The sequence below is a fragment of the Canis lupus genome, chromosome 32 (assembly GCF_003254725.2).
Source record: "Canis lupus dingo isolate Sandy chromosome 32, ASM325472v2, whole genome shotgun sequence".
In the NCBI taxonomy this organism is placed as follows: Eukaryota; Metazoa; Chordata; class Mammalia; order Carnivora; family Canidae; genus Canis; species Canis lupus.
This window is the reverse complement of record NC_064274.1, coordinates 36,111,183-36,133,525: the sequence shown is the minus strand read 5'-3', so window position 1 is coordinate 36,133,525 and position 22,343 is coordinate 36,111,183. Positions and strand designations below refer to the sequence as shown.

The window sequence follows — 22,343 nt, the reverse complement described above, 5'->3', positions numbered from 1 at the left end:
CTGCTATTCAACATAGTACTGGAAGTCCTAGCCTCAGCAAACAAAAAGACATTAAAGGCATTCAAATTGGGAAAGAAGAAGTCAAACTCTCCCTCTTCACCGATGACATGATACTCTACATAGAAAACCCAAAAGAATCCACTCCAAGATTGCTAGAACTCATACAGCAATTTGGCAGTGTGGCAGGATACAAAATCAATGCCCAGAAGTCAGTGGCATTTCTATACACTAACAATGAGACTGAAGAAAGAGAAATTAAGGAGTCAATCCCATTTGCAATTGCACCCAAAAGCATATGATACCTAGAATAAACCTAACCAAAGAGGTAAAGGATCTATACCCTCAAAACTATAGAACACATCTGAAAGAAATTGAGGAAGACACAAAGAGATGGAAAAATATTCAATGATCATGGATTGGCAGAATTAATATTGTGATAATGTCAATGTTACCCAGGGCAATATACACGTTTAATGCAATCCCTATCAAAATACCATGGACTTTCTTCAGAGAGTTAGAACAAATTATCTTAAGATTTGTGTGGAAGCAGAAAAGACCCCGAATAACCAGGGGAATTTTAAAAAAGAAAACCATATCTGGGGGCATCACAATGCCAGATTTCAGGTTGTACTACAAAGCTGTGGTCATCAAGACAGTGTGGTACTGGCACAAAAACAGACACATAGATCAATGGAACAGAATAGAGAATCCAGAAGTGGACCCTCAACTTTATGGTCAACTAATATTCGACAAAGGAGGAAAGACTATCCATTGGAAGAAAGACAGTCTCTTCAATAAATGGTGCTGGGAAAACTGGACATCCACATGCAGAAGAATGAAACTAGACCACTCTCTTGCACCATACACAGAGATAAACTCAAAATGGATGAAAGATCTAAATGTGAGACAAGATTCCATCAAAATTCTAGAGGAGAACATAGGCAACACCTTTTTTGAACTTGGCCAGAGTACCTTCTTGCAAGATACATCCCCATGAAGGCAAGGGAAACAAAAGAAAAATGAATTATTGGGACTTCATCAAGATAAGAAGCTTTTGCACAGCAAAGGATACCGTCAACAAAACTCAAAGACAACCTACAGAATGGGAGAAGACATTTGCAAATGACGTATCAGATAAAGTGCTAGTTTCCAAGATCTATAAAGAACTTATTAAACTCAACACCAAAGAAACAAACAATCCAATCATGAAATGGGCAAAAGATATGAACAGAAATCTCAGAGGAAGACATAGACATGGCCAACAAGCACATGAGAAAATGCTACGCATCACTGGCCATCAGGGAAATACAAATCAAAACCACAAGATACCACCTCACACCAGTGAGAATGGGGAAAATTAACAAGACAGGAAACAAGAAATGTTGGAGAGGATGTGGAGAAAGGGGAATCCTCTTGCACTGTTGTTGGGAATGTGAACTGGTGCAGCCACTCTGGAAAACTGTGTGGAGATTCCTCAAAAAGTTCAAAATAGAGCTACCATATGACCAAGCAATTGCACTGCTGGGTATTTACCCCAAAGATACAGATGTAGTGAAATACATCTCATCAAGAGTTAAAAATAGATCTGCCCTATGACCCAGCAATTGCACTGCCGGGGATTTATCCCAAAGATATAGATGCAGTGAAACGGCAGGACACCTGCACCCTGATGTTTATAGCAGCAATGTCCACAGCAGCCAAACTGTGGAAAGAGCCTCAGTGTCCATTGACAGATGAATGGAATAAGAATATGTGGCTTTTGTACAATGGAATATTACTCAGCCATTAGAAATGACAAATACCCACCTTTTGCTTCGACATGAAGGGACCTGGAGAGTATTATGCTGAGTGAAATAAGTCAATTGGAAAAGGACAAACATTATATGGGGAATTCATTTGGGGAATATAAAAAATAGTGAAAGGAAATAAAGGGGAAAGGAGGAAAAAAATGATTGGGAAATATCAGCAAGGGTGACAGAACAGGAGAGACTCATAACTCTGGGAAACGAAAAAGGGGTGGTGGAAAGGGAGGTGGGTGGGGGGTGGGGGTGACTGGGTGACAGGCACTGAGGGGGGCACTTGATGGGATAGGCACTGGGTGTTATGCTATATGTTGGTAAATTGAACTCCAATTAAAAAAAAAAGTCACCACAGAAACCTGTAAACAGAGTTCAATATTAAATGATGAACTAACCCCAGATGAGATGCATGGGCAGCGAAACAGTTTTCACGTTGACATAGATCCCTAGTCTTCCTTTTACTTAATTTTCCTACTTATTTCATAGATGTCTTTTAAGGCCAATTTCCTTTGTGGTTCCTATGCTTTTTTCAGTTTGTATGGTTTGTAAAATTCCTAGCAGCTATGGAAATAAAGAAGTCTCTGGCACCTGTTTGCTGAGAAGCAGGAAGTGATGTATAAGTCATTTTCATACTGTTTGTTAGCTAGAAGCAATTGAAGAACAGATTTTAGAACCACAGAGGAACACAATTTGGAAGTAAGGTCTAAATACAGTTGAAATGGGCAGCCCGGGTGGCTCAGTGGTTTAGCGCTGCCTTCAGCCCAGGGCATGATCCTGGAGACCTGGGATGGAGTCACACATCGGGCTCCCTGCATGGAGCCTGCTTCTCCCTCTGCCTGTGTCTCTGCCTCTCTCTCTCTTTCTCTCTCATAAATAAATAAATAAATAAATAAATAAATAAATAAATAATAAATAAATAAATAAATAAATAAATACAGTCGAAATGGAAACTCTTCAGTAGGAGTAGATATGAAGTTCTCCTTTCCCTCTTTTTCCCAAATCTAGAGTTAAAGTCTACAAATCAAGCAGATACATTGTTGAACCCAGAGAAAGGCAGATGGAGACTCGAGTGCAGACTTGGTCTGCTGTACTTTAGACCTAGAGGGAGAAAGAAAACAAAATAGATGTCCACCTCAGTTCACCAAGACAGAGGATAGGATATTTATTGTGGGGAGAAACATTCTAAGTAAAAAAAAAAAAGAAAAAAAAGAAAAAAAAAGTTCCTAGATTATCCCTTGATATTTAATAAAAATAATAATGCCAGCAGTTACTACTAACACCATTTGATTTTTTTAAGCACTGCTGGAAAATTTCAATAACTTGTCAGACATAATCCTGAAAACAACTCTACCATTTAGGTCGAGGAAGAATTAATTCCGCATCTACTGCCATTTAGCATATTAAAGATAGCAACAGATTCTTGCTTCAGATTTATCTACAAAATTTATACTCTTCCCTTCATACAACTTTCTTTCTTTCTTAATATCTTAAGTGATATCTTAATAATCAATCAATATCTTAGTATCTGGACATCACCTCAAGGCATAGGAGGCTGTAATGGACACAAGTATCTCTCTACAGCAACTGCCCTCACCTGACAGTTTACCAGTCTGGCAGAGTGGTAGTAAAATCTAAAACACTGTATTGGCAGCATAGATCTCATGTTGTTCTGTTGTTAGTGAAACATTTCAGAGTAGCTTGTATGTCTCTGTTTGTACAGTTGAGTATACAGTAAATAATTTAAGTAAGGAATCATTACAAGGAGAAATGAAGTAACAACCGAACAAATAGGAATTATAACCTTGAATGAATGAGCAGATCTGTAACATTTTTAAGGAAATCATCCAAAGCAATAAAATTCAGATTTCTTTTGGATTGCTTTTAGGATTGCTGAGAATAGTAAACGGATTATTCTGAGACAAAACATTATAAAGAAAACCTCTATTAAAGTTATCAATGAGCAGGTGGCCTATAAAAGAAATCCAGAAAAAAAAAATCAAGTTATGCATGAAATTTTCCCAGCAACCTTTCCAAGTGTTTAAAAACAGAATAATTGTGGCCACTCTGTTTATACACAAAGATTATTCAATAACTAAATATAAACAAAAATAAGCAATATTTTCATCAGGCTTATGGGTGCTTGAGTGTATGAGATTCCTTTTACTTTTTATTAAGAAGAGAACCTGTGTTTGATGATGAAAAGATCATGAAGAAGCTCCTGGTGACATATCACTCAAAATATGCCCATAAATTGACTAATGTAGAAAATAATTTTCAAGATGTTAGAGACCATAGGGGCACCTGGGTGGCTCAGTCGTTAAGTGTCAGACTCTTGATTTTTGGCTCAGGTCATCATCTCAGGGTTGTGAGATGGAGCCTGGCTTCAGGCTCTATGCTCAGTGTGAAGTCTGCTGGAGAGTCTCTCTCCCTCTGTCCCTCCCCACTACACACACACACACAAGCAATCTCTCTCTTTCTCAAAAAAAAAAAAAAAAAAAAAAAAAGTTGAAGAGCTGTTACTAAGTGGCTTATATATGAAATGCTGTGTTACAGACAAGTATTACTGTTTATACTGGTGTCCTCATGATCCCTTCTTCACCTGCAATAGTGCTGATAAAATTCCAATGTAGGATTTTTCATTTGTATAAAAAGCGTGGTCAAAGTGAACAATAAATCATTGTTAGAAATTCTTGATTTCTGATTCCTAAACAATTTCTATTTGAATATTCCCATTCAAATATTCTAAGATCCCGACTCTTCATTGTTCATTAAATCCATATTAAAATCACTCAGGGAGCCTATAAAAATTCTGAGCTATGAAAATATGAAATGCAATGATTCTCATCCTTGTCTGTACATTAAGACCAGTTATTTGGGTGCCACTCATATATATTCTCAGGAATTCTCAGAAATTCTCATATACAGCAAGAGTTGAAAAATTACTGCTCTATAGAAAAAACAAAATCCAGTGTAGGAATTATTTTGAAAATAGTTTAAAACCCAAAAATATCAGCTGTGAAAAATTAAAAGGAAGTAAAATAAAATACAAATTGGGACACAGAAGGGGAGAATTTCAAGAAAGTTTTTTTTTTTTAAGAAAGCTTTGAATAAAAAGAAAACTAACATTCACTACAAAAGGAAAATATTTTATCTTCTATTTTAAACAAAGATTAATAGGAAAAGAATGATTACACAAAGGGAAGAAACAAGAATGAAAAAATAAATGGACAACTACATAATAGATTGTAAATCTTGTTAAGAATAAACTGGAGACTCAAATAGTTATATTATCCGTATTTCTGACTCCACACAAACCTAAGCTTAAAAAATATATATATGGTATTTTTAAAGTTGTTGCTTCACTCTCTCTCACAAGATCTAAAGTTCCACTTCAATGTCTCCCACATACCTCTTTTTCCTCCCCTCACTGCCAACCATCATTAGGTATGACCAACTATATAATCTGCTCAGTTTTCAAACCATGGCTGTCATTTGTTCCCTCCTCTATAATACGATGCTGAGGCCCCTTATGTTAATAAGTATGCTGTCAAATTCTGCCATCCTCTGTGGCTGTCGCAATCATAGCTGTCTTACCTAGAAATCAAGCCATAGGGAGCAACTGTGTTTATTCTTTCTGTAAAATCAACTATACATTCAAGCTGAATACTGTGCTAAATTCTTATAACTGACATATTCTCCTCAAGTAAGACCACTCTACTCTGTCACTCATCTGCACCTGGCACACAATACAGCTTCTGCATGCTGGCATCTCAACTAAGTCACAAAGGTCTTATGGCCATACTCTGGCTTCTGCCTGCTGCTGTGAGGAATCATCACTGTGAGCAAAATGGAAAGGACAGAATCATTCAGTGGCCAATGGCCTTAGTTGAGCACCGTGAACCAGCAATGCTCACCCATCTTCAGGTGATGACCAATATTAAATCCACCAAGCTCTACATCCCTGTTTCACTTCAGCATCATTTTCCCTTGCCAAGAATTTTCCTTCTTGCATTATTCACAGTTGTTTCCTCTTCCTACCTTAATATCACACTTCTCTTTTCCAACACAAACCCATTAACTATGCCCTTTGAAACTCCTGTTCCATAACTTAAAACACTTTTTTCTTGTCCAGCATTTTGTCTTTCCTAAGCCAGATTTGTAGGACAATGGATTCTTCTATCATTTTTATGTCCAAGTTTCTCTTTCTCTTCACTCCTTTACCTATTTAGATAGGATGTATCATTCTTGTTTCCAGAACACTCTTATTTTTGTCTGGTACTTCGAAGATGCAGTTATAAATTTACCACATAAATGATACTTAAATACATGGGACTAGATGAGCTCTTCTAAAGAAAAGGCAAAATGCAAAAAGAAGAGGGAATGAGTGCATCTTGGGTTACAATTTGCAGCCTATATATTATATATATAATCTTAAATTATAATATATAAATATATAGATTGAGAGATAGAGGAGAAAGGGAGCCTATTTTTGTACTGTGCAAGGATTTTACACTTATAATGTCATTTATTAGTCAACAACTCTGTACAATAGGTTTAATACTACATTAAACAAATATGAAAACTCTCAGATATGTTAAATAAATAGTCCTAAATCATACAGCTATAACATGAAAGATTGTTTCTCTGTGGCTTCAAAGATTCACATTTTTCCACTATACTCTGTGTATGAGAGTGTGTAACTGGTTTCTGTATGTCTTCCCTCCCATTCAAGGTACAATAAGCACAAAATAAGTCTACCTGTTGAAAGACAAAAGTAGTATCAACCACCCATTTCTTTCTTTCCCCTTTCTGATTACAGGAAATTGCTTTCACAAAGCAGCCATTCTTTCTCAGGAAAATGATGATTTCAAGCTGCTGGACTATGACTTTACTGCAATTGATTCCCACTAATCAAAATTAGGAGAGGTTTCTGATATTACCAAAACACTGAAATAGGAAAAAATGTGCCAACCCATAACACCTATAATCTATGGCAAGGGCTATTAATTGTGGGCTATTAATTGTGGTCCCATCTGTCAGCTCATGTAGAAAGAGATTAGTAAACCCTTAGTGGTTCTAATGCCCAATTCTTTTCTATGAGGTACAAAAGCTTCTTTCATATTGTTAACTCTACTACTAAGACCTATTTAGAAAAATTTTAAACCTAATAAAATTGACCTAAATGGAGACGAAGCATACTAACACACAGACATATGTATTAGTCTGATTGGTGAGGTGAAGCATACTAACACATAGACAAGGAATGACCAAGGCTCATTAATGATAAAAAGCAACCTCTGATCTATTATCTACTATGTTATTCCAAAATATACTCACTTCTTTAAAAAATTAAATATTATTCCAGTTACTTAACACTTTATAAGAAATTATTATAAAACTTAATTACAGGGGTGTCTGGGTGGCTCAGGTCATGAACCTGGAGTCCTGGGATCAAGCCCCGCATTGGGCTCCCTGTTCAGCAAGGAGTTTCCTTCTTCCTCTCCTTCTGCCTGTTGTCTTGCCTACTTGTGCGTGCTCTCTCTCTCTCTCTGTCAAATAAATAAAATCTTAAAAAAAATTACATAAAGCAACCTTTGATTCTGTGGTCAGAATTTCATACAGGCATAGCATAGACAGCTTGTCGTTGTTCTACAATGTCTGTAGTTTCATGCATGAACCCCAAATACTGAGACCTAAAATCTTTTGAAGGATAATTTGCTCACAAATCTAATGGTTGATAGTGGCAGTCACCTAAGAACCTCAGTTCATATCTATGTGGCTGGTTCAGGGTTCCCCACAGCATAGTGCCTGGGTTCCATCTCCATGTGTCCTAAACCAAATAGAAACTGTAACATTTTTAAGATCTAGCATTGAAATCACAAAAAAATTGCTTCCACCATTTTCTATGGAGACAAACACTATTTCAACCCATATTCAAGAAGAGGGAACATAGATCGCACTTCCTGGGTTCAAGAGTACCAGCTGCATTGTAAGAACAGCAAGTGAGAAGGGATTATGTGGCCATCTCTGGAAAATACAACATACTGCAAATATGGTTATGAATTCCATTCACCAGAGAAAAGGGGAAACTTCTTCATGAACTTCTCTTTTCTTCATCCTTTATTCTTAGATATTCACAATTAACTAAGAGATTTCCCTACATATTCTCTTTTCTAACTATAGGAAATATGTAGGTATTATAAAATTTAATAATAAAATCTCCATCTTTTATGAATAAATACCTAATTTCAAAAAATTCAGTTTGTGTTGATGTGTAAATCATACTATTTAACAAATCTGTAAGTTACCTTGTTGTGAGATGTACATCATATCTACTTAGAGATCATAAATGCATTTGGAAGAAAATTAAGGCATCATTTCTTTAAAGATCTAAATCACAATTAAAGTAGGAAAAAAAGAAACCACCAAATAAATTCTCAGTAATAATGGACTTACATAATATCATACTTGAGACACAGTAGTATGGATATTTCTTTAAATTAGAGTTTATTTATAAAGAGATCTTTAGGAAAACATGATAGCACTATGGAAAACTTCTGGAAAAAAAATTTGGAGGAGGTAAGCTATAGGTAGTACTCACCAATCATTACAGTTTTATTAAGGCTATTTTTCTATGTAATTTAATTCTAAGTGATTTTATGTTACTATCAATTTCTCTACATTATTATAGTTCTCATCAATTTACTTTGGTTAACACAGTCTCCAAAGGGAACTATACTGGAACATATATTGCAATTATGAGAGCATAAATGGTCGAAACTTACCTTAAGAAAAATAACAGGTAAAATGGCACTCTTGATTAGACGTGTTGGCAATGTGTTTAATTCAATACACTGTTTTCTAAAAAAATTCTACTTCTTTTAGATTTACCTAAAAGTTTCTAAAATAAAAAAAAATAACAAGGAAGGAATATGCATCTTTATTCTCATATAAAGACATCAATGTGGAAGATAAGAAAAAAACTGGACAAAATCTTTGAGAATTAGATCAGGCTGATTTTTTAAACAACAGAAAAAATAAAGTGTACAAAAATTGATAAAATAAACTTCATCAACATTAAAAAATGTTTGCTTTTGAAAGACATAGCTAAGGAAAGAAAAAAGCAAAGTACAGACTAAGGGAAATTTTTTGCAGACCCAACAATGGGTTTCTATACAAGAGATGTAAAGAGCTCTTACTTAAAAAATCAACAGGATGGATGCAGACACTTCACAAAGTAAGATAAACACTGGCAAATTTTCATGTGAAAATATCCTAAACATCACTAGCCATCAGAAAAATACGAATTAGGACATTGAAATACAACTAAACACGCATACACTAAAATGGCTAAAGTTAAAATCCTCAGGTGTGCTGAGAAGAGGGAGTAAGGGAAACTTTCACACAATGCTGGTGGGTGTGCAAACTGTTAGCCACTTTTGAAAACACTATATTGTATCATATATATTAAAACATACATACTGTACAAAATAGCAATCCCATGCTTCGGTACTTAACAAAGAGAGCTGGAAATGTACGTTTATACTGATGTGTATGTGAATATTCATAGCTGCTTTATTCAGAAGGACTCAAAGCTGCAAATAACCCATATGTCCATCTACTAGTAAATGAAAAAACAAATTGTGTCTCAACACATATATACCAGGTGCACCTGGGTGGTTCACTTGGGTAAACGTCTGCCATTGGCTCAGGTCATATTCTCCAGGTCCTGGAATTGAGCCCCATATTGGGCTTCTTGATCAGCAGGAAGGATCTCTCTCTCCCTTTGCCCCTCTCCTCATTTGTGCTCTCTCTTGCTCTCAAATGAATAAATAATTAAAAAGAAAAACAGATAAACCAGAAGTGCATTTCCTATTTTTTTTCTTTACCAAGCAATATGGAACCTTTATTTTTAAGGTAATTTCTGTACATCTGGAGCATGAGAGTAATCCTTCTACTAATGGAACTGATTACTAGAATAAACGATGACAAAACCAAACTGGCATTTGATGTGAATCCACAGGACTTTAAGTTTCAAATCCAGCCAAGAAGTTTGTTACAATCTCTTTCAGCTTAGCATCTGACTGTTCTGAGATCTTTCCATTGGTCCTTATATTTGTCTAAGAAGGCTTGGTGCTGGCTGATAACACGAGCCAAGAAAGCATGCTCAAACTTTGTGATCTTGCTGGGCTCCAATTTATCAAGATATCCTCTTACACCAGCATAAATAACAGCCACTTGTTCTTCAATAGCCATGGGAAAATACTGTCCTTGCTTCAGCAACTGTCAATCTCATGCCACGACTCAAGGGTTGTTGAGTGGCAGCATCAAGGTCAGAACCAAACTGGGCAAAAGCTGCAATCTCGCAATACTGAGCCAATTCCAGCTTCATGGCACCTGCCACCTGCCTCATGGCCCTGGTTTGGGTAGCAGATCCAACACAGGACACAGATAAACTGACGTTAATGGCAGGGCGGATACCTTTGTAGAACAATTCTGTTCCCAAGATCTGTCCATCAGTGATGGAAATGACATCTGTCAGAATGTAAGCATTCACATCACCAGTTTGTGTTTCTATGACTGGTAAAGCAGTCAAGGAGCCACCACCAAAAGAATTGTTCATTTTGGCTGCTCTCTCTAGCAGATGGGAATGTAGGTAGAACACATCACCCGGATAGGCCTCACGACCGGGGGGCCGGTGGAGCAGCAGAGACATCCAACGATAAGCAACAGCCTGTCTGGATAAGTCATCGTAGATGATCAAAGCATGTTTGCCATGATCTCTAAAATATTCTCCCCCCCAGCCCCCAGAATAAGGAGTCAGGCACCGAAGTGGAGCAGCATCAGAAGCAGTAGCTGACACCACAATGGTGAACTTCATGGCATCTGCATCTGTAAGTCTCTTCACCAACTGGGCAACCGTAGATCTCTTCTGACCAATAGCGACATAGATACACTATAGCTTCTTCTTTTCATCAGTCCCGTCATTGAAACATTTCTGATTAATGATTGTGTCAATAGCAATTGACGTTTTGCCAGTTTGCCGGTCATCAATAATCAGCTCATGCTGACCATGAGCAATTGGCATCAAGCTCTCCACGGCCTTAATTGGTTCACACGCAGTTTCAAAAAATGATCCCAGGGGCTTTCAGGCCAACTCGCCTATGGATCTTGGAACCAACTGGACCCTTTCCATCAATGGCATTGCCAAGGGCATCTACAACACGGCTCAACAGCTCCTTGCCAACTGGAACGTCCACAGTGGCTCCTGTTCTTTACATGATATATCCTTCCTTAATTAGTTTATCATTTCCAAACATGACAACACCAATGTTGTCAGGTTCCAAGTTCAGAGACATACCCTTTAAGCCTGAAGAAGACTCTACCATTTCTTCAGCCTTAACATTCCTCAGCCCATGTACACAGGCAATATCATCACCAATGCTTAGGACACAGCCAGTCTCTTCAAGGTCGACAGAGGTATCAGCTCCAAGAATACACTCTTCAAGGGTAGAGAACACTTCGGCAGTGCTAGTCTTCTGAAGACGAGTGGTAGAGGCATGGAGGTTCCTTGCAGCAATGAAGGATGATCCCAAAGCATTTTTGGAGACCAGCCCAGCCCACCGAGGGAGGGTGCAGGCCACGGCCATGGCGACCTGCATGGACAGCATCTCTGCAGTCTCTCTTCGGGGGGTTCCTCTGCAGCCGCAGCCTCCGGACTGACTGGGACAAAATGCTGAGTGGCCACATTTCCTAATTTTTAATTTTCATTTTATGTTTTAATTTTTTAAGGATTCATCATTTTTCTCATCAATCTTAATACAAAATATGGTACCTATTACACATACTTACAATGTTAATTTAACCCTATAAATTAATAATAATATATTATGTAATAGATAATGATATATTTGTATTATAGTAGGTATATTATACATCAAACATATTGTTAATTTGTCTCTAAAATATTCTTTTTTTTTTTTAAAGATTTATTTATTCACAAGAGTCACAGAGAGAGAGAGAGAGACAGAGACATAGGCGGAGGGAGAAGCAGGCTCCCTGCAGGGAGTCCGATGCTAGACTCGATCCCTGATCCCAGGATCCCAGGATCAAGCCCTGAGCGTAAGGCAGACACTCAACTGCTGAGCCATTCATGCATCAGGACTCTAAAAGATTCTTATACGTAATTAAAATTAAATTCATTTTTATTATTTATTTCTTTTAGCTTAATGGAATATTTTTGTGCCAATGTTTAACATTTCATTTTAAATTCCTCTCTTAAAAATAAAATAATCTCTTTAATAGTATGAATTTTTAAAAATTGTATTCTTTTAGCTGAATTAAACAAACTTTGACCCACTTTGACTTTTAAACATTGTATTTGAATCTAATTAGCAATAAAATCTGTTATAAAAGCTAATTTATATAAGGATCTTTTAATCTCCCCCCCCCCCCCCAGGATTTTTCTTTTAAGAGAAACTGCCACTCTTGTCCTTGGGTATCATTAGATTTAACCTATGGGGTTTCTATTGTTTTGATATCAATTACTTTAGAAAGAAAAATATATATTTCCTTAGATACAGTTAATTTATTATTTGAATTTTTGTTGTATTCTAATTGTTTCATCCTCCCATCACATTCTTCACTATTTTATATTTATAGACATCCTTTAACATCTTTCCCTCTTATTTTTCTTTAATATGTGTTTTTGTTGTTTTGTTTTGTTTTGTTTCTGTGCAGATACTCACTATTTACTTACTCCTGTTGCTCTTTCTAGATAACTCCAAATAGTATATTGGCAACTTGTCTTATCTTACTATCTTCTCATTATGTCTATCCACATGATCTTTCTTTTTTTTTCTCATTTGCTCCTATTTTTCATTTCTTCTACCTTTGTTTGAATATATCTTAATTTTCAGTAAAGAATTATTCAACCGTGTAAATGTTGGCATGTTTTCAAAAAGATAAAATTAAGCAAAATCCTAGAAAACTGTTCCAGAAGGGAATAGGAGAGAAAGATATCTACTGCAATAGTCTTTTTTTTCTTTTTCTTTTTCTTTTTCTTTTTTTTTTTTTTTTTAGTAAATAGCAGGAGGCTACCTAAATGCCTATTATGGCAACAATACTGAAGTAGCATCTGTTAAATGTGTGTAATAATATACTACACCATAATGAGACAAAATGAACTATTTGTAGATATTGAATGTAGGCACATGAAAAAATACATGATTCTTAATTTAAAAAACAAACAGATTTATAGGTAAACATGTTTGTAATCTTACCAAAAACATAAATTAATAGTTTATATTGCCATAAATATACATATAAGAAAATGAACTTCAACTTAGCAGTGCATTGAAAGAAAACATTTAAGTCATAAGAAAGGGTGCTTATGTGGAGGAGGAAATGGTACTAGAGTTGAGATATGAAGAGTAAGGACAAAAACATAATAAATTAACGAAGAAAAATCATGAGTAAATAAGATATGTAGTACCACAATGCCATGAATTCAATCAAGTCAATTCTGTGCTTCTGAATATGAATTAACAATACATAATAACTTTTTATTTGGCTTTATGCAATGCTTAGAAATTTTTACTGTAATTGTTAATGTGTGTGCATTTTCCATCAACTCTTATAACTTATAAATAGAAAAAGAGTATCTTACTGGCTTACCTTTATACCTCACAGCACAGTTTCTCAGCCTTCTTCTCTTATAATCCCTTATCTGAATTCATGTGGATAAATGTCCTACTGGCTTTTATTTTCTTCTCTTTTTCCATTCTAGATTCTTGTATCTGACAACCATGTGCCTAATAAGGTCTATTATTTGAAAAGTCTGATTTAATTTGCTATTTCTTTATTATTTTATTTTAATTATTTTAATTGCTATTATTTTAATATTAATATATTAACTGCAATTATTTTAATTGCTATTTCTTTATTTAGAAGGAGCAAAGCTGAATCCTCATAGTCCACACCTAAAACATTTTAAAAAAGGTTTTAAAAAATTTTAAAGAGGACTTTATTTATTTGAGAGATAAGAGACAGAGCATGAGCGGGGGAGGAGGCAGAGAAAGAGAGAGAAGTAGACTCCCACTGAGCAGGGCATCAGAGGAAGGACTCCATCCCAGGACCCCATAATCATGACCTGAGCAGAAAGCAGATGCTGAACCCACTGAGCCACCCAGGTATCTCTACACACAGGCATTCTTAATAATGCAATAAAATTTTTATTAAAAAAATGTAATTTTTAAATTATAAAGAATCAGAGCCCTCTTAGATAATATTTACATAAATATAAAGCTTACAGTTTCTTTGCTATGACAGTTAATATTATTTTATTGTTAGAAAATGGATTCACCAGAAAACACCAAAATATACTTTGAATTGGGCAATAAAATGAGAATAATCTAAAATATGGATCGATATGGTTGCACCTGGGTGGCTCAATAGTTAAGCGTCTGCCTTTGCTCAGGTCACGATGATTCAGGGATCTAGTCCTGGGATCTAGTCTTGCATGGGGCTCCCCACAGGGAGCCCGCTTCTCCCTCTGCCTGTGTCTCTTTCTGTGTCTCTTGTGAATAAATAAAATCATAATAAAATAAAATAAAATCTGGATCCATATGCCCTCATAGATTTTTCTGCAATACAAATTATTTATTTGCCTGAAAAAGTCATCAACGAGATTATCTGAAATCAAATGTATATAAATATGTGAGATTGTTCCTGGGCTTTGCATGCAAAATTATCTCTGTGTCTCCATCTCTGTCTCATCATCTAAGTTGATTTATCTATGTTTCTATCCACCTATACTGATAAATAAATCTTGACAGCCTAATTTTCAAGAGTCATTTTCAAGGCCATTTCTGCCCTTTACATTTCCATGCTAGTTTTGGACTCAGCTTGTCATATTTTACACACATGTTCATAAACACACACGCACACAAAAACCACTAGGAATTACACTGAATTTACACCTATGTGGGAAGAATTTATATTTTTGTAGAATAATGATTTCAAAATCATGAATGTGTTGTAACTGTCTACTAAGTTAGGTCTTTTTTTAAAGTGAATCTTGAGAAAAGTTTTACAGATTTTCTCATATAGGACATTGCATAACCTTTGCTAGATTTATTTAAATTACCTCATATTTTTATATTAATGTATATGGTAGCTTATGTTGCTTCATTTCAAATTGTATGTTCCTATAAAAAATAATATAGTTCTCTTGTATGTATCAATTTTGTATCCAGCTACCTTGCTAAACTGTTATTAAATGTAATGATTTCTTTACCAATTCCTTTGATCCCATAAGACCTTACTTACCATTATGTTTTTGTACAAGATGTATCACTTTTATTTATGCAACAATTACTCTGTTGGTTGCTTTTATAGATCAACATTTCCAAATAAAAATCATTTTTCTTCTACAAAAGAATGCTTTTTCTATAAGATTAATCCAATGGTTACAAATTCTACAAGTTTATATATTTGTGGGAATGACTTTGTTTCTTCATTTTAGAAACTTTCTTTTCTGTGTAAAGAATTCTAGGTTGGGGGATCCCCGGGTGGCACAGCGGTTTGGCGCCTGCCTTTGGCCCAGAGCGCGATCCTGGAGACCCGGGATCAAATCCCACGTCGGGCTCCTGGTGCGTGGAGCCTGCTTCTCCCTCTCTCTCTCAATCTCTCTGTGTGACTATCATAAAAAAAAAAAAAAAAAAAAAGAATTCTAGGTTGGTTCATATTTTCTTTAGCACTCTTTATAATTGTCTTTTGAGTTGCCTTATTTAATATATTATTTCTTTTTTATAACATTTTTTCATAGTTTTATTCAAATTCCAGTTAAGACACAGTGTAATATTAGTTTCAGATGAACAATGTAGTGATTCAACACTCCCATATAACACCCAGTACTCAGATAAGGCTGTGTGTGTCTGTGAGAGAGAGAGATAGAGAGAGAGAGATTGAGATTCTGTGCTCTAGGGGATCATGGCTCTTCTTATAACTGTAGGGTTCATCAGATTTTGAAATTTCTCATCCATTTCTTTCCAAATTTATACTTTAAAGTACTCTTTTTTGAGAGTCAATGAAAAGTGAGAGTAAAAGCCAAGCTAAAAGATATAAATGCTTATAATATTTTCTCAACAAGAAATGTTGAGGTATATTTCAACATACACACAAAATGCATATACTATAAATGTTTAGCCTAGTGGGATGCTATCAAAATCATCTGTCTCATTTTAACTGAAAATATAAATGCTTTATGAACAGGCTGACAGCACTTTTGAGATCACTTTACAAAGAAAGACTAAAAACCAGCCAGATACAGAATCAGGAACATAAACTTCATTAATTCAGAGATTAACAAAAATAGTGTTTTACAATATATAATGCACCAAGCCCAATTATCCTTGTAAATATAGTAGAAAAATTTGCAAAATAGCAGTGCAAGTTTTTCTAAATAGATACATGTTCTTTATATTAAAAAATCTGAAGAATTTCCATCTCATCTCTAGAAAACAGAACTAGACAGACAGGCTCTCTAGGATGTCTCCAAATTTTTTAGTTCAAATAAAAACAAAAAACAAACAAACAAAACCCAAGGCCATGCTGTCTTCCCAATGCATGAGAGGACCACAAAGATCACCCAGCACTTAAATTACAAATATTGTGTCTTATAGGGATCTTAGCAGTCATTTAAACCACACTTACAAAAAAAAAAAAAAATTCAGTTAATGGCTCAACTCCTTATTTTTTCTAACATACACTTAAAAGGAACTTTAAAATCCATATACCTGCATAGTCATATTTATTCTGCTCTTGGATGGAAGGTAGACAAGAAGCAAGCACAATGATTAGGAGTCTGCCTCCAGTGAAGGGCTTCAGTTAAGTAATACACCTGCATTTAAATATCTATTGGAAGCTCCATTTTAGTCCACCTTTCATAAACACAACATAGTTAAGCAGTTATTTACAGTTAGATGTTCCATTTTCTTTCTTCATTTTATTACAATATACTGTTATAATTAACATTTACTATTTATGTTATGCAGTTCCGCATCCCCTCATTCTGTCTTCTTTTTCCTTAGGATAAATTATTTACCTGAATTATGATATTATATGATATAAACCTTGTTTGGGCTTTTCCAAGTTGGAAAAAGGCAATCTCAGAACCATGATTTTACTACAAAGGACACCTAGTAAATCGTCCCTGGGTTTTGGCTGTCCTGTTTGCTCCAAGTGACTGATTTTCAGACTTACTACAGATAGAGAATCTCATCTGGAGTCTGCTCACTTTATTCATGCCAACTTATAAGGAGCATTCAGATGGTCTGATAATGCATTTTTAATTGAAAATGTTATTGAGATTATTATCAATTGACAAACAGTTGAAAGAAATTCAGAGAGAATTTCCTATACTCTTAAGCTAGTTTTCCCCATAGTTAACATCTTGCAAAAGTATGGCACAGTATCATACTGATAATACTTTGGGAAAACTTGAATTCTGTTAACTATCTAATTCCTAGTAAGAGGGTCCCATATTATCATTATCTGAGATATTTTATAGACAATGTCCAGGAGGAACAGCATAAAAGAGAGACAGAGTGAGCATGTCCTTCCTCTGCACTCCCAGAATGCACACTGCTCACTGGCCCAGTCTCTGGCTGTGAGCTCCTGACACCCTGAAAATTACCAATAAGCCCTTCCTAACATAGGGTTCACTGGTTTGAAAGGAAAAATGTGGCTGACCCTGGAAACTGGAAAGCTTAATTATTCATCTGTCTCTTTATCACCTCTGAAGGCAGTTATCATGTGACTTTCAGGAAGAATTATAATTCTGCTGAGACCTAAGACTGAACCATAAGCAGCAAGTATACTCAAATGCAAATACGGTCACCATGAGGGCATCCATCAAAGATAGGAAATTACTGCTAATTAAACAGGGAAGCCATTAAACCAGGTGCTCTAATGCCTTGGTATCCTTTGTAAGCAAACCAAACCTAAGAGTCAATGCACTTGAATTTAAGGAAGTGAAACTTAGGAACAATCCACCACAAACAGCCAACAAGCATTCCCAGAATAAGGCAATCACTTTAGCTATAGCCAATGAAATAATGTCCTTGCTTTGCTTTGGCTTCTTCTCTATAGAACCCTCTTCCTAGTTCCTGTCCACATAACACTCCTAATAACTACTCAATTCCAACTGATGTATGTTCCAATATACCACTGAAATTTTGCATATGCCTCCGTTTATCTTTTAAACATCACAAATATTTACAAAAGGCTGCACCCAAGTATCTAGGCTCCTCTGGCTGGGCAATTTCCCATCAGACACGTTTTCTCCAGGTTAGGACACCAGCAAAACCCTGAAAATTACCCTAACCCTGTGCTCCCTAACCCTGTGCCAGCAGGACACTGATTATTATTGCATAGCTGGCACTATACCTCAGGACCACAGGCAAGTGAGGCCCCACAGAACACCTAGCAGCATTAGCCAAAGGGTAATACTATTTTTACCCTAAGATTTTCAAATGTACCACCACACCCTCTGTCTATGCTTCAAGCATTGCATCTATTGTCCCCTTTGAAATACTCTCTCTCTCTTATTTTAGTTAATTCTATTCATTTAGTCAGTCATAGCTGATAACCTGGAAAAATCAATCAAAATAATGCTGCTAGGGGAAAAGGTTTGGGGAGTGCTAGAGGGGAGGGGAACCCCAAAAGTGTTTCTGAGGAGTAGAAAAAAAAGACCAAGATTAATTGTATTTATCCAAGAACCAAACTTAGAACTTCACAAATACACAATGTGTTTCAAGAAAAGTACAGTACAGTACAGGATTTCTCTACAAAAGTTATAGTACAGGGGGCAATGATAATGAAGTGGATGAAAGGAAGTAGACTTAAACCATGGAAAATGAATGAAAAAACCTAGTTATCAGGTTAACTAATCTTTTAAAGGGCTATGAGAGATTTAAAATGAGAAGACTAAGTAAAGATAAATTTTAAAATTCTTACACATAGAAATCCAACTCTAGAGGACAGTATTTCTCTTTAAGGAATGATTAACATTGAACTAGTTTTAATTACCTAAAAACGTTAACTGTATCTTCAGGAATATGGTATAATAAAGGTATGGTACAGCATGATATAGACATTGCCTTTACTTTGGGATTAACTAAATAATATTTGTGAACAGATGTGTGTGTGTATAAATTATAAAATTATGATGTTACTTTTAAGACCTTAAGATTTCATAAAAATTATCATGTTTATAATATATCATATACACACACACATATATATACACACACATATGGTACACGCGCACACACACACACACACCTTAATTATTCTCCCTCTAACTTTTGGCACTAAGGAAAAAATTATGTCTATGCTTATATGGTACAAGTATGATCTGGTAAGTGGTTGAAAGTTCTATTTCTTAAGACATATCTGGTTTATTTCACAACTATAACTTATCAGTTTCACATAGCTATGGCAACAAATTACCACAACATTCTAACCTTAACACAACAGAATATTTCTTTTTCTTTCACAGTTCTGAAGACCAGAAGCCCACAATTAATATCAGTGGAATGAAATCAATATGTTGACAGGCTGTGCTCCCTGGAGAGGTTCTAGGAGAGAATCCTTCCTTGCATCTTCAGGCTTCCACAGGCTGCCAGCATTCCTTGACCTGTGGCCACATGGCTCCAATCTCTGCTTTTGTATGTCAGGTGTAAACTATCCCTCTGCCTTCCTCTTCTAAGGATACATGTGATTGCGTTGGGATAATCCAGAATAATCTCCATGTTAAAACCCTTATTACAAAAAAAGATGTAAAACGGCATTCTTTTTGCCATTTAAAGTAGCATTCATAGATTCCAGGGTCTGGGAGGTAGATATCTTTTGCAGAGGGGTTATTTTAGCCTACCACACCCACTAACTACTTAAGTCACCTTTGGGAATTTACTCAAACTTTCTAAATCTTAGTGTCTTCCTCTATAGAGTGCCAAAAATACAAGTATTTACCTTTGAGTGATTAATAAAATCAAGAATATAAAAACAAGTGTAATCTTGACGCATGATAAGTATCAGTCAATATTATCTATTATTGTCATTATTTCTATGTTTGTTCCATTGCTTTTTTTTCACTAACTTATTACAAATGTGTTGGCTCTCCACTATGAAGAGGATATTGCATTATTACTGGTCCACTCTTGACAAGATGTGTGTCTTTCCCTATTTCCCAAGCCATTTCTACACCTCCTTCTGACCCCAATCCCCTCCACTGGTAACATCAAGTCTCAAGCTGTCAAAAGAGAATGTTAACAGAAAGCCACTTTTAACATGATTTTTGGTTAATGACTGCAGAAATTAGTTCAAGATTTCCACCGGTAGTACCAAAGTATGACCTCACTGAACAAAGTTAAAATAGGGGCACTTGGATGGCTCAGTCGATTAAGCATCTTCCTTTGGCTCAGGTCATGATCCCAGTGTCCTGAGACTGAACCCCATGTCAGGCTTCCTGCTTCTCCCTCTCTCCCCTGCTGTCTTGCTATCTCTGTCACTCTTTCTCAAATAAATAAATATCTTAAAAAAAAGAAAAAGTTCAACTAAAAGATTGACTGTTTTACAAGACTGATTACCATGTTTTATAGGCTGTGTGTGTGTGTATTCATATAGTCTGAACTTATTTCTGAGTTTTTCAATTTGACAATAAATGCTTATTTTGTAATAGGAAAATTTCAAAATAGTAGAAAATACGCATTATTGAAAGGTTAATCCTAAAAGATTTCTATGAAAGGAGTAGTGCTGATAGAGTTTGTAATCTTCCTACATCTCTACATAAAAACCAACTGCATTCTAAATTAGTCCCCACTGTCATTCAACTTATGTCATTCTTGTATTTAAGTATGAAATACAGCCTTTAATGGATATTTCTTTGCATAATTATGTATTCTCACTAAACAGTAGGATACATGAAAGTTTATACTGCATTTGTTTTATTTGTTGTTATAGCCTCAGTTCTTTGTCAATAGCAAGCACTAAATATTTCTGAACAAAAGCTGAATTCATAGCCTCCATCTTCTGTTCTATTTTTCCTTTATTCAATTATGTTAGTAAAATTAAGTGGTCAATTTATATGCAGGATAGATACCGAATAACTCACAGAGAAACTTTAATACTCATATAATGAATATGTAGACAATGCCTTTGACCCTATAGTTGAATTTTTTTCATTTCATTTTACCACATAAATGATAATTAACTTTTAGGCATTTATATATTTAAGTTACTTTACAAAATTAAACACTGCATTCTTTTTCTAGATTATACACCAAATATTTTCTAAAAAGAGAATTATGACCAATACAATTTCAAGAAGCAAACAAATGGTGCTGTTTTTCCTTAAAAAGAAAAATTTATTAGTGTTCGACAACAGAAAACAGTTAAATTTCATCTGTTAAGAGTAACACATTAAGCCTCATTACTAAATAAATCATTTTTGTCACTATTCTTATTAATTTTGGGGGGGAGGTTCACTCAAATTCATCCTAGTAATTAAGAGTACTATTTTACTTTAACACATTTTTTCATTTCATACTTTTTGAGGAAGAAAAAACCTTTTATATTTCTACTGATGAAAAGAACACCTATTAAATTTTTCAATATTTTTTATACAAGAAAGTCTGTAAACAAATGTAATTTAAAAATCATGATAAAGACAGGAAGGTAAGCAGATTCACTGAACTACAAAAGGGAAACAATCCACTTTGGTTAGAATGCCCCAGTTCCAAAAAATAGGAGAAACTGAAATACATGCCTTGGTTAACAATCTCACAATATGGGGAATTTACCTTTATAGTTACATGAATGCAAAATAAATGTTCTAAATGTTGCATATTGTGGTATGTTTTGGAGTTACATCTAGATAAATGTAATTTTGCTTTGATTTCCATGGGGTTTCTTCAAAAGGGATAGCATTTGAATCATTTCACATTTAGCAACTACGTATATAAGAAAATACATCTCTCTGGAAGATGAGTCTGTGTGTGTGTGTGAGTGTGTGTGTGTGTGTGTGTGAATGCAAACTGTATACAGGAGGGGAAACAAGTCATGAGTCTATTTATTTTAAGACAATGTGTTTCCTAAGGGTGTTTCCTCAGGTGAAATTGATTGATTACACACATATTTCATTTTATAGGAGAATGTGGAAATTCTGACACCTGGTGAAGGAAAAGTCATAGAGCAGCTGCTGTGATTGGGGGGAGGTAAGAAATGATAGTGACCACCTGGCAAAGTGGCCAGATACGCATGTCATTACATAAAAAAGACTGATCTTCATCTAGAACAAAGGAGAAAAATGAGTTTATAAACTATACAGGTAATAGAAATTTGATTAATGAGATTGTTATTTAGTACATAAATGTAACAAAACTGTTACTTTAGAAGATAAGATATAATAACTGAATTATTTAAATAAAATGTCAAAAATCCTATAGCATAAATTCTTTAGAAATCCAATAACTCTAAGAT

At 35.2% G+C, this 22,343-nt stretch overlaps 1 long non-coding RNA gene and 1 pseudogene across 1 annotated transcript in view; both read right to left on the bottom strand.

Annotated features, from left to right (window-relative positions):
• Window positions 1–8,869: 8,869 nt before the first annotated feature.
• LOC112671700 (ATP synthase subunit alpha, mitochondrial-like) lies at window positions 8,870–11,626 on the bottom strand (annotated as a pseudogene).
• A 1,491-nt stretch (window positions 11,627–13,117) lies between these two features.
• LOC112671705 (uncharacterized) overlaps window positions 13,118–22,343 on the bottom strand; it is a 34,281-nt gene continuing 25,055 nt past the window's right edge. Inside the window, exon 3 of the long non-coding RNA XR_007407706.1 lies at window positions 13,118–15,498. This is a non-coding gene — a long non-coding RNA (uncharacterized LOC112671705). The remainder of the gene's footprint in view (window positions 15,499–22,343) is intronic.